We start from the raw sequence: 12,475 nt of genomic DNA, 5'->3' as shown, positions 1-12,475 counted from the left end.
ATCGTGCGAAGGTGGAATTCGGCGGCAGGAATCAGGTGAAACTCTCCCCGTGATAAATGCGGTAGAAGACACACAATGAAGCGACGTCTCTGCGCAACACCAAGTGATCCAGCCGTTCACAGAGCACTGTATACGCTAGTAGTAGTCGAGCCGACTGTCGAGCGTGTGAATATGGAGTCTGCGTGGTTCAATGTGATACAGGTGAGAGATGTGAAATCGTTAAGGTTTATCTGTTGCTTCATATATTTGGTCAAATGTCAACGACTATTTAAATGAAAACGTAACCGAAATATAAATAATTGCTTACGTAATATATATGTATAATGACTTACACAGAGTGTTAAGTTTAAAGTAGTATTTAAATACGACACAATTACTGTAATGCACACATAACCCACCCTCACACAACACACCCTCAAACACTCGGCTCCTGACAAGCTGGTGGTCCGAGCGGTCGGCACCAGGAACGCGGCGAAGTTTACGTGCAGCGCAACGCGACTGGGCGGTCTGGGGAACTGTTGACGAGGTGCCAGCACTCAGCAGCCAGCACTCACCAACACACACACATACATCTACTGAACACGTCGCGATAATATCGATACATGTCATCGATGTTACAACAATGACAACACTAAATTTTGTGGTGAGTTGCACTCACGGAACTGAATTTTTCTGTTCTGTGGTTGCACATGCGTTAAATGTACAAGTAACTCACTAATGCTATAGAAAAATATGTCATTGTTGCAGTATGATCTTCTAATATAAAATTCTTCACATTCTCGTGTCTCGGTGTTTGTTACCAAACTTCTCCGAAACGGCTGAACCGATTTGTATGAAATTTTGTGTGCATCTCGGGTAGGTCTGAGAAACGGCCAACATCTATTTTTAACCGACTTCAAAAAGGAGGAGGTTCTCAATTCGTCGGTATATTTTTTTTTATTACTTCAAAACCCTTCGACTGGATGAACCGATTTTGATAATTCTTTTTTTATTTGAAAGCTGGTGCTTCCCGAGACCAGACCGAAATCTGACGATGGCATCCATGAGAAAACCATAAAAGTCTTAAATTTGCTATACATACGTATAGCAAAGTGGATGATAAATTTACGAATAACTCAATATCGTGCTAACCGATTTCGATGATTCTTTTTTTAATGGAAAGGATATACTTCAAAAATAGTTTGGTGAGAGTTTGGTTAGGTTCTGATTACGGAATCCATGATAAAGTAACGGAACTCTTCAATTCTTAGGAGCAAATTAACGATACTCGGCTGTATCTTTTTTATCCTATCCGGATATTTAAGTCTACCATAACATAGCTATGGTCAAGTTATTGTCGTAGACGAATATGATGATGAATCAAACTTAACGACTTACAGTAAAAGTGCGATCTGTGGCAGATTTTTTAACTGTCTGTAATCAAATTGCAAAGCGCCTTCGTTCATTGCTGCATTGAAAAATTTAGTATATCTTCACATATTTAGACAAATTGTTAGTAAGTGTACTTCAAATTCACAAAAAATTAAAAAATAAATAAATATTCTCAAAAAAAAATCCTTCCGCCGATCTCGCCTCTCGTAATACTCTCACCTATCTTGGATGACACCGACTCCAAAAATTACAATAATCTTAACTAGAATTAGATGAATTAATTAGAATGTATAAAAATACGCAATTATTTTGATACTTTTTAGTGCATACGATATCTATTGTTTTGAATTTGGTTGTTTTTTTGTTAAAAAATTTTTTAATACCCCTGAATGAATATTTTTATTATGATTCAGCATTTAATACATACAACTTCAAATTTTCACCCGTCTTCGATCAACACCTATTTTTGTAGCGACTTTAATATTATTCTGTTTCATCCACAGATCCGTTAGATGGCAATCGAATATAATAATTATTGTAGTACGATAAATTTTATGTACGATATAAGTATTTGGTAGATCTGAGAATCGGTCGTGATCCTTTTTTTATAGCCCAAATAAAGTTTTAAAAGTAGAAAAATTTATGTTCTCATTCATAAATTACATTTTCTTATTCTCCCACAGAGTAGAGTGTTCACGTGGGGGGCAACACTTTCATTATAAGTCCATGTGACGCTTTTTAGAATCCCGAGGGATGCACTCTAGAATCATTCGCCTCACTCTGGATTCAGAGACATTCTCTCGTCTTGATTATGATATTATTATATTAGTATGATAACCCCTTATCTTATATCTTTAAACGAGCAATTCTTGTATATAAATATATATAGATATATATGCTCTAACGTTTTTTATAAAATTTAGTATACCCCCTGGATTACGGGGGCGATAAATCGATCTAGAGAGCTTTCAATTTTAAAAAATTTAGTTATGTTTTGAGAAACAGCTACCATAACATTAAAATACAAAGATAATTTACCCCACTATCTACAAGATTATATCTCAGATGGGACATCGGGTGATCCGGAAAGCAGAAGACCCCGGTTCAAATCCAGATGTCATTACACATGAAACATGTCAGTACATGAAATGTGTTCAAAGTTAAAAGCGTTACATCAAATATTTGATTAAATACTAGTTTTAACCGACTTCAAAAAAGAAGGAGGTTCTCAATTCGTCGGAATGTTTTTTTTTTATATTTGTTACCTCAAAACTAATTCTAGTTCTAATTCTAGTTACGTTTATTAATTAGATTGTATAAAAATACGCAATTATTTTTATACTTTTTTGTGCATATTATATTTATTGTTTTGGAATAGTGTTGTTGAAGTCAATTGATTTTTGTTAAAAAAAAATATCGAATCTATTATTCACGGCTAATTCTCGTCTAGCTTTTAAACTACTGCCTCAATGAAGTAACTATCAAAGTATTTTCCTTAGTTACTTCTCTAGCATTGTGGTGATTTGAAAGTCAATGTAACAAAAAAGGATGACAAAAAGAGACAGACACATACATTCATTAGATTTAGCGTGTGGGAAAATGAGATAGGAGATGACGCGAGTATACCTTAATATATTCTGGCGTCATGCGCACGACGTATTACTACATAGACAACAGGAGAACATAAATATAGAAGCGGTGATAGTAATGTCTTTCATAGCGGTTGAAATGATGAATGTGTCATACTAGCAGCATGTACCAGGACTTCATATGCAGCTTAGAGGTTCATGCACAATTCAGGTTTCACTTCTGACATGTGTGTACTTTGTACGCACACAATTTTTTTTTAGTATTTCCTCTGGCTGAGTAATCTGGCGGCCAACTTGACATAACTTACTAATTGCAAAGTAAACACACAGCTCATATAAAAATATAATAGAGTTAAATTTAGTATTTATTACGTATATTATTGTAAAATATTAAATAATTTGATAATATTTAATGTGTCTTAATTATAATTAAGAAGGTGCAACTTATAACATATTCATGAAAATGTTATTAGCACACATTTTGTAGAAATACCCCGCACCACTAACAACTCTGTGTTGGCACTATAATAATTAATAACTGTATTAATTGTCGATTAAATTAAGAATGTTTCGTCTGTATTCAAAATATAATTGTATTGACTGACTGACACAACAAAATGTTTATTCAGCACAACATTAAAATATACAGCGAGATTGATCTATTTAAGTTATTGCCAATGCATTATGTAATCACGGACGAGTAAAAAAAGAAGGACTCCGCGCCGTGATATTAGCAAGTGAAGCACCGTTATGCTAGTATGTGTGCGGTTACGGGGTATACCAGTAACACAATTTTTTCTCCCTTAAATAATCATATATCCACAAATACTTTAATGTTATTGTTTTAACACTTTTTCACAACACACGACGGCATTTATAAAATATTTTATTGAGGCGCAAAGTTATCTGTCACTGATGATGACAATTCTCACAGTGAACGCCTATCGGCCTGTAGTAGTGTAAGTGTGTGCGTGGGTCTATGTATTTATACTAATGTAAGGTGACACGGAGTCCTTATTTTTATACTAGTCCGTGTATATAATATGAAATTTGGCTATATGGGAAAGCAGCTGATATTTGTTTTGCCAAAAAAGGCGATTAGGGCCATCTATAATCTGAATTCTAGAGAATCCCTTACAAATCACTTTATGTATAGAGGTATTCTAACAATAGCATCCCAATTCATTTATAATAATATATATCTTATATCTTTAAATATAATCTATATATATAATCTGAACCTCGGAAACGGCTCCAACGATTTTCATATAATTAGGGATTACTAGTATATTTCGGGGGCGATAAATCGATCTAGCTAGGTTTCAATTTTAAATGTAGTTTTATCCGTGTTTTAATGAGAAACAGCTGCAATAACATTACAATACAAAGGTAAATTCCGCCACTACATACAAGACTCAGCTCAGATGGAAAGCTATAGGAAAGCAGAAGACTCCGGTTCGAATCCAGATGTCCTTTTAGTATTTTTCTGTTCAAGTTTGTACATTCTTAAAAATCCGAGCAAGGCTCGGTCGTCCGGATATTAGTTTATTATAGAAGGAATGAATACATTCAAAATAAAGAGATACATAACATCAATACAAGAAATAAAAAAAATCGCTTTTCCAAAAACGAGACTCAGTAAAATACAAAATTCGTTTGTTTGGCTCAGTGTGCAAGGCTTTTATTAAAATTTCAAATAACATTAAATGTCTAACATCTTCTTAATTAAAAAAAAACTTATAATGAATGAATGAATGAGACATTCATTATCATGCGTAGGTGCTTTAACATGGTTCGTCATTCACACTGAAATGGCATTGCTAACAGCGTCGTTGTTGGATTCAATTACTATTTATGACAGTAATCACGACCACCATGTTCAGGAAGCATCATTACACGAACATTGAATTCAAGATCTAAAGGTTGAGCATCGAATATACGATAATTTATAATTAGTAATTAAGTAAATAGTAATTTAGTTTATCCTATTACTTTTTGTGAAATAATTTATATTATTTAAACAAGACTCTAAATCTAATCTAATCTAATTATAAACTAATTTGTTATGTATATTACAGCCATTGTAAAATACTCTATTTGATTGAAAAGAGTGGCCGTTGAGTTTTTTTTTTATGATAATAAGGGACAAGACGAGCAGAACGTTCAGCTGATGGTAATTGATACGCCCTGCCCATTACAATGCAGTGCCGCTCAGGATTCTTGAAACCCCAAAAATTCTGAGCGTCACTATAACTGCGCTTGTCACCTTGAGACAAGATGTTAAGTCTCATTTGCCCAGTAATTTCACTAGCTACGGCGCCCTTCAGACCGAAACACAGTAATTCTTACACATTACTGCTTCATGAAAGAAATAGGCGCCGTTGTGGTACCCATAATCTAGCCGGCATCCTGTGCAAAGGAGCCTCCTACTGGTAAAAGTTTCTCATATGTTCTTGTCACGAGCTCAACTTTTTACGAACATAATATGGTAAATTCAGTAAATTAAAAGAAATATTTATAGTGAGGTTTCAGAAGCGGTTAGTTTAACCCTATTTGAATAAAGTTTATTTGACTTTGACTTTGAATATGCACACGATCGAAGTACTTCTACATTATGGTTATGACAATTTCAATACATACCATTATTTATTTATTTAGATTCACTAGTGGTAATTACAATAATACATTTATAATTATTATGCTCATTTAAAAGGGTCTTACTAAATGCATTACATTTTAAGGTGAATACTGCGTGCTAAATTATATGTGAAATAGTTACATAAAATAAATATAAGTTATAAAACAACCATTCTATAATGTAATGAAATTAAGAAATTAACAAAATCTACTAAACAAGTCAAGATAAACGTATTAAACAAATCAAGAATACTTATAAATTATTTATTTACAATACATTTTTTTACATTTTTGCGAAACAACGTTTTTATCAAGAATATATTGAGAAGCAACAGTCAAGATGTTAATTTTTTGAAATGTTGCCCTCAATGATTCTTTAGGACCTATATTTTTAACCTATAAACAGCTCGTATAGCCCTCTTTTGCAGCATTTGCGGTTTGTGTGACGTCTTACGTGACCAGCCGGACCCACCACCGACAGGACCCCGCGGCCCGCTCGTTGCTACCGGTAACGCAGGTAAGTTGTTGTTCTGACTATAATATTAATATATTTTATACTTTTTTGTTAATTTATAATGACGGCTCCGAAATAAAAATATAATTAATGGTTATTGTGTTCGCGGTCAATTATAAATGTTGTGTTTCTTGTTGGAGCGTGACGTCATGGCCGACATCAAGTCGTAAGATTGTGATGATGACCGGACGAGGCTCCCGAATGTTCAATTAACATAGTATTAATAAATTAACAGCTTATAATTATTTTTTAATATAGTTTAATTAAGAAAAACACGATTCTTCAATGACTCTCATCGACATTCACATCTAATATATAAAATTCTCATGTCGCGGTGTTTGTAGTTAAACTCCTTTGAAACGGCTTGATCGATTCTCATGAAACTTTGAGTGCATCAAAATGCACTCAAGGTTGTGGTCTGAGAATCGGACAACATCTATTTTTATCCCCCTAAATGTTAAAGGTGGTCCACGCCAATTTTTTTTTAAATTTTATTGACATTTTTTTTTAATTTGTTTGATTATGAGTCAGCATTAAAAAATACATACAACTTCAAATTTTCACCCATCTACGATCAACACTTAATTTTGTATCGCGATTTTAATATCGGCAATATAACGTTTGCTGGGTCAGCTAGTTATTATTATAAAATTGAATGAGTGTTTGATTGTACGATTACCTAAACTTTCCATTAATTACTTTTACAGTATGTTAGTTTAATACATAAAAACCTATAAGACACTTTAAAATATAAAAAGCTTTTTTGATGTGGTCTCCATTGGCTGCAATACAGTCCTTTAAACGTTGAGGCCAGATATCAATAGAAGCACGCACTCTTTCCATGGAAATATCCTTTACTGCTTATCGTACAGATTGTTTTAGTGACTCCAAATTATCATGGCACTTAGAGCAAGCCGTTCTCTCTAAAACTTACCATAAATCATAATCCAGCGGATTAAGATCGGGATTAGACGACGGCCAGTCTTCAGCTCTGGTGAAGTCCGAAACGTTCGTTTTCAACCAAGTCTACATAGACCCTTTATGACCCGACACCGAGTCTTGCTGGAAGGACCATTCTTGGTTATTGGACATGGTGTTGTTAAAAGGGCTTCACTACCGTCCCAAGAATGGTATTTTGAGACACTTGTGCCGATGTTTTGATACCTTTTTCACAAAAGTATGTAGCAGTCACTCATTCATAGCTAATACCCCACCAAACCATCACTGAAGTCGGATAGTGCCCACGTTGCACTCTGTTGACTAATTGGGAAGCTTCCTTGGAGCTTTGAGCATAAATACGGTCATTTTGTTTGTTAAAATGTTGCTCAATTGTAAAATAATTCTCACCCATAAACAAAATTTTTCCTTGACCTCCCTTTGCGTACCACTGCAGCAGTTGTTTCGATTTTACCACCCTATTCTTTTTTAAGTATAAGTTAAGAAATGCTAGTAAATTCTAGTAGGCTGCAAGTACTAAGGCACCTAGAAAGGTGCCATGTCGCGTATTTTAAGGGATCTTCATCTCCCGAGATAAAATCTTTTGCTTTCGGACAGGATTTGTTCCAATTCTTTCCCTTACTACATTGACCACCGTTTTCGTACGAACACTACGTGGACGGCCAGATCTTTTTCTGTCACAAACAGAGGAGGTCTCATTGTACCTATTAATAGCCCGGTACATAAACATTTCACTAATTCCAAGCGTATGGAGAGTTTTAAAAATTTCATTTGGCTCCATACCTCGTCTAATGCAATCACAGCGATTTGGTTCTCTTTATAACCCAACGTCATTTTAATATCGCAGAATATTGTACAATATATTGGCGCCAAAATGAGAAAACTTTTTTTTTATGGTAGTAAGGGACGAGACGAGCAGGACGTTCAGTCGATGGTAATTGATACGACATGCACATTACAACGCAGTGCCGCTCAGGATTCTCAAAAAACCCAAAAAATCTGAGCAGCACTACAATTGCGCTCGCCACCTAGAGACATATGATGTTAAGCCTCATTTGCCCAGTAATTTCACTAGCTACGGCGCCCTTCAGACCGAAACACAGTAATTCTTACACATTACTGCTTCACGGCAGAAATAGGCGCCGTTGTGGTACCCATAATCTAGCCGGCTTCCTGTGCAAAGGAGCCTCCCACTGGTAAAACTCAATGAACAATCATATAAAAATGACAGATTCCAAATTCAAACGTAAGATTTTGTTTATTTTTAATTGTAACAGTATTTATCGCCAGTCTAAATATATAATATATTAGAGAAGGCACCACCTGTATTTGTCACGGAGTACATGAAGCGTCACGCGCCAGTTCCGATACATACTCGGACAAACACTCGGATGGCGACATGTCTCAATCTCAATTCAATATTAAGTTTCGCTGGAAGTAACACTCAGTTGAAGTTTTCCGAGGTGGACATGTATCACGTGGGGGGAGAGTGGGGAAGTAACAACTTGGCAACTTGCTGAAGTAAAGTTTTATTATATTGTCATGTCAGTGCTGCCGTATTCTTTTACAAGTCGCATTTTGTTAGTACGTGGAACTACTACGAAATTTATTTATTTATTCGGAAAGCCAAGAATCGTACACTAATACATAAATTACATACAATATACGTATATATAAAGATTTTTAAATCTATATATATAGTGAAAATGGTCTTTGTTTGAGGCTCTTTCTCGCCTAAACCACTGATCGTATCGACATGAAACTATCACCATTCGATGCGAAATTTATCCTAGATGGTTTACGGCTACTTAATTTTTTATTGTAATTGAAATAAAATGAATAAAATTAAATTTATTTCCTTTCAAATTCGCCCAGCGAATCGGGCGGAACGGCAAATATTATGCTAAACTTAAATTTAAGTCCAATACAAAACAACAATAATGAATTTTGGTACATTTATTTATAAATGTTGTAAGCCCATCTGCACCAATGTCCAAGTCTGGTATTTTATTTAGATACTCATTATATTATGCTCTTGACATTCGCTCGATTGGAGAATTTGTACCCAGGTTTGTATTAACTTCCACTAGTTCAAAAAATGGACGTTGGCTTCGAGGGGCTTAGTATTAGTGAGTTACGTACATCATTACGCGGTTGACTTTTTAAATTATTGTTTCTTATCGATGCATTATTATGCTGTCTGTACTTTAGAGCAATTAAATTGAACTATAGTATTTTGAAAAAATAAAAAAAAAAGATTTTTAAATCTCTTATTAAACGTAAACATATTCAAAAGGCTTATACCTCAGATCTGAGAAGAACGTGCGCAAGAAAAATAGCGGGACTTTTTTTAAAATAAAAGTGCATTACAAAAATCTGGTAGGCTCTATGTATCACTACATATTATAAAACAGTCCTCTGCCGCGTCTGTCTGTCTGTCTGTTCGCGATAAGCTCAAAAACCTCTGCACAGATTTTTATGCTGTTTTCACTATTTCAATGGATATTGGTTGTCGAGGAAGGTTTTAGTATATAATATGTTAAGTTTCGTATACATTCACGATATTTGTAGGTGTCGTAAAAATAAGCCGTCTGGGAGCTTTCAACAAAAATGCTGTGTAAGCCCTTGTGTATCTTATATAGGTCTACAAAAATGTCCCCGATGATATATGTCCATCTCTTTAGGATAACATACTGTATCCATTTTATAACCATTTACTACATAGTATGAAATCGTTCAGAAATACGTTTTTGTTTCATTTTTAACTCAATAAATTTTATTACATATTTCCGATGGCACAAAGTACATATTCCCGAATGTTGGTCGGGTCAGCTAGTTAGTTCATATAATATATAATACGACTGTATAGCCGAGTGGTTAGCGATCCTACCTACTAAGCTAAAGGTCCCGGGTTCGAATCCCGGTAGGTGCAGGCATTTATATGATGAATATGAATGTTTGTTTCCAAGTCATGGATGTTTAAATGTATTTATGTATGTTTATATGAATTTATGTATGTTTAAGTAAGTATATTGCATTAAATATATCATTGTCTTGTAACCCATAACACAGGCTATATATGCTTAACTTGGGGCAAGATAATTTGTGTAAAAAGTGTGTCAATATTATTATTATATTATTGTCAATATTATTATAATAAATATCCTTACTAGCGAACCATTCAATAACTCTGTAGACAATTATCGACGCCATGTTGCCGCTCGACAGATTTGGATTCTAGTTGAGGAACGTACTGACTGAGTCTGAACCAGGTAACACCCAGCTAAACCCTGGCACACCCGGGATATGTTTAAGGGCTCCCTTGCACAGGATGCCGGCTGGATTATGGGTACCACAACGACGCCTATTTCTACCGTCAAGCAGTAATGTGTAAGCATTACTGTGTTCGGTCGAGCCTTAGCTAGTGAAATTACTGGGCAAATGAGACTAAACATCTTATGTCTCAAGGTGACGAGCGCAGTTGTAGCGACACTGCATTGTAATGGGCAGGGCGTATCAATTATCATCAGCTGAACGAAGAGTCGAGTATACAATTAATTCTGTTATTTACAATCGTTACAAACAAGGTTTACTTATCTTAAATTCAATTAATTGCAGCGGTATCTCTAACAAGAACGCCAAATATCCACACTGTATGTAAACATTAAGTTAAACACATTTGGCGTAACACTGATTGTTCTACAGATTTGAACCAAGTCTCTGACATGTTGGGCTTTGTTTATTTATTTATTTATTGACACACCAACAGCATTACATACAAAACATTAAAAATAATTATGGTCTAATAGGTTTATAATCTGGTATGAATGCCAGTTACTGGTGCATACACCACTCTCATTGCAAGACATTAATTTAAATACAAAATACAGTTCGACCTACAAATTTAACAAGGATTTTAAGCAAATTACTAACAACAATAGATACAATATAACGAAGAAATAGTTTGTTTGAATATCAACTAACATATTATTATTATTTACGAACAGAAATGTGCGGTTAGTTTTTTTTTCAGACTTGTCACATTGTTGCGACTGATATGTCACGTACACTGACTGAAGTAATGTCAGCCTGATCCGAGCTTTTGTTCGTATTCATTTCATTGTACTGTATCTGCAATCTCCATTTAATTATTTTAATACTAGCTTTAACTCACAACGTCCGTGCTGAATAGTTACATTGGGCAATTTTTTTTATTTTTTAAGAAGCTTTTCAAATAATACAAATACAAACTGCTCTTTCCGCTGCTGGCAGCGCTCTTCCATGATACAGCGAATATCCCTTGTCATCGTGGACAGTCACTTTAATTGTATTACCTTGTGAACTTTTATCTCTCATTTCATCCCCATGTAGGTCAAAGTTTTCAAAATCCTCGAACAAATGTTTATAAATTATTATTTTCAAGTGCCTAAATACAAAGATTTATGCTTTTATTTTCAATAATGACGAATTACTATACAAACTGCACATTACCTATTTGAATCCCTCCATTAATTTTTTTGCAATAAAAGGTAGCCTAGCCTTTACGTCCTTTTTCATGCTCTAGTCTAAATTTTATCAAAATTGTTTCAGTGGATTAGACGTAAAAGGGATTTATTTTTTACTGCAGCTTTACTTTAAATGTAATACGGAAAATCACGCGTACATAACGTAAAACGACACCAGAGAGTATGGGACGGATCACACCACACATTAGCCACGTTAAAGTTTCAGGAACGCAAGTAATATCAATCCTGTCTCACTCCCCGCGTAGGTATCGAAATCGTAAGTACACCTCTACACAGTAAGCCAGCTAGTAGGGACTGAAGCACGGGCGGGCTTTGTTGTCACATACTTCACCGACCGATCATTTAAAATGGAGAAACATAAAATAGCAAAGCATATTTTAAGGTTATTGCGATAAAAATTTAAATTTATTTCTATCTCTTCCAACATATACATAACTATCTGTATCTGCAAATAATGTAGTTTGACAACGAAAGAATACTGATTTAAAATTACGATTACATACCCATTTATAATATAGAAAAACTTAGCTATTTTTATAAGATGACCATATACTAGGTAGGTACAGTTTAGGTAAAGAAGTCAACCCTAATGTCGTCAGAAGAGGTAAGAATCATGCGATAGAAAGAGAGGCAACCTCTATGTGAATAAAAATGTAGTTTAATAGCGTTGTGCGATCTGAATTACACCTTATTTATTGACGGCAAGAATCCCTTTTCTTTAATTGATTTCGCAGATTGAGACTTCCGTACTTGTACTATTATTTAATCTTTGGTAATATGCGTAATAAGCCCGCTATACGTGGTACTTCACAAGCCGGGTATGAGGCGGTTTTGCACAACGTATCTAACAAGTAGACCCCAGGTTGTATTTAGTTACACCA

At 34.7% G+C, this 12,475-nt stretch overlaps 1 protein-coding gene across 4 annotated transcripts in view; it reads right to left on the bottom strand.

The window, feature by feature from the left end:
• The window catches only part of LOC126964532 (FMRFamide receptor-like), a 95,665-nt gene that overhangs the window by 37,399 nt on the left and 45,791 nt on the right, over window positions 1-12,475 (bottom strand). The window contains exon 1 of one of the 4 annotated variants that reach the window (XM_050807721.1): window positions 333-482. The exons of 2 other annotated variants lie outside the window; for them this stretch is intronic. The gene's annotated coding sequence lies outside the window, so the exon portion shown is untranslated. Of the gene's footprint in view, window positions 1-332; window positions 483-12,475 lie in introns of those variants that run through there. One more of the 4 variants, XM_050807722.1, reaches the window with a different exon arrangement.

This window comes from Leptidea sinapis, chromosome 5, assembly GCF_905404315.1.
Source record: "Leptidea sinapis chromosome 5, ilLepSina1.1, whole genome shotgun sequence".
NCBI lineage: Eukaryota > Metazoa > Arthropoda > Insecta > Lepidoptera > Pieridae > Leptidea > Leptidea sinapis.
Note: the sequence above shows the minus strand (reverse complement) of the source record. Positions and strands in the feature narration are given on the sequence as shown.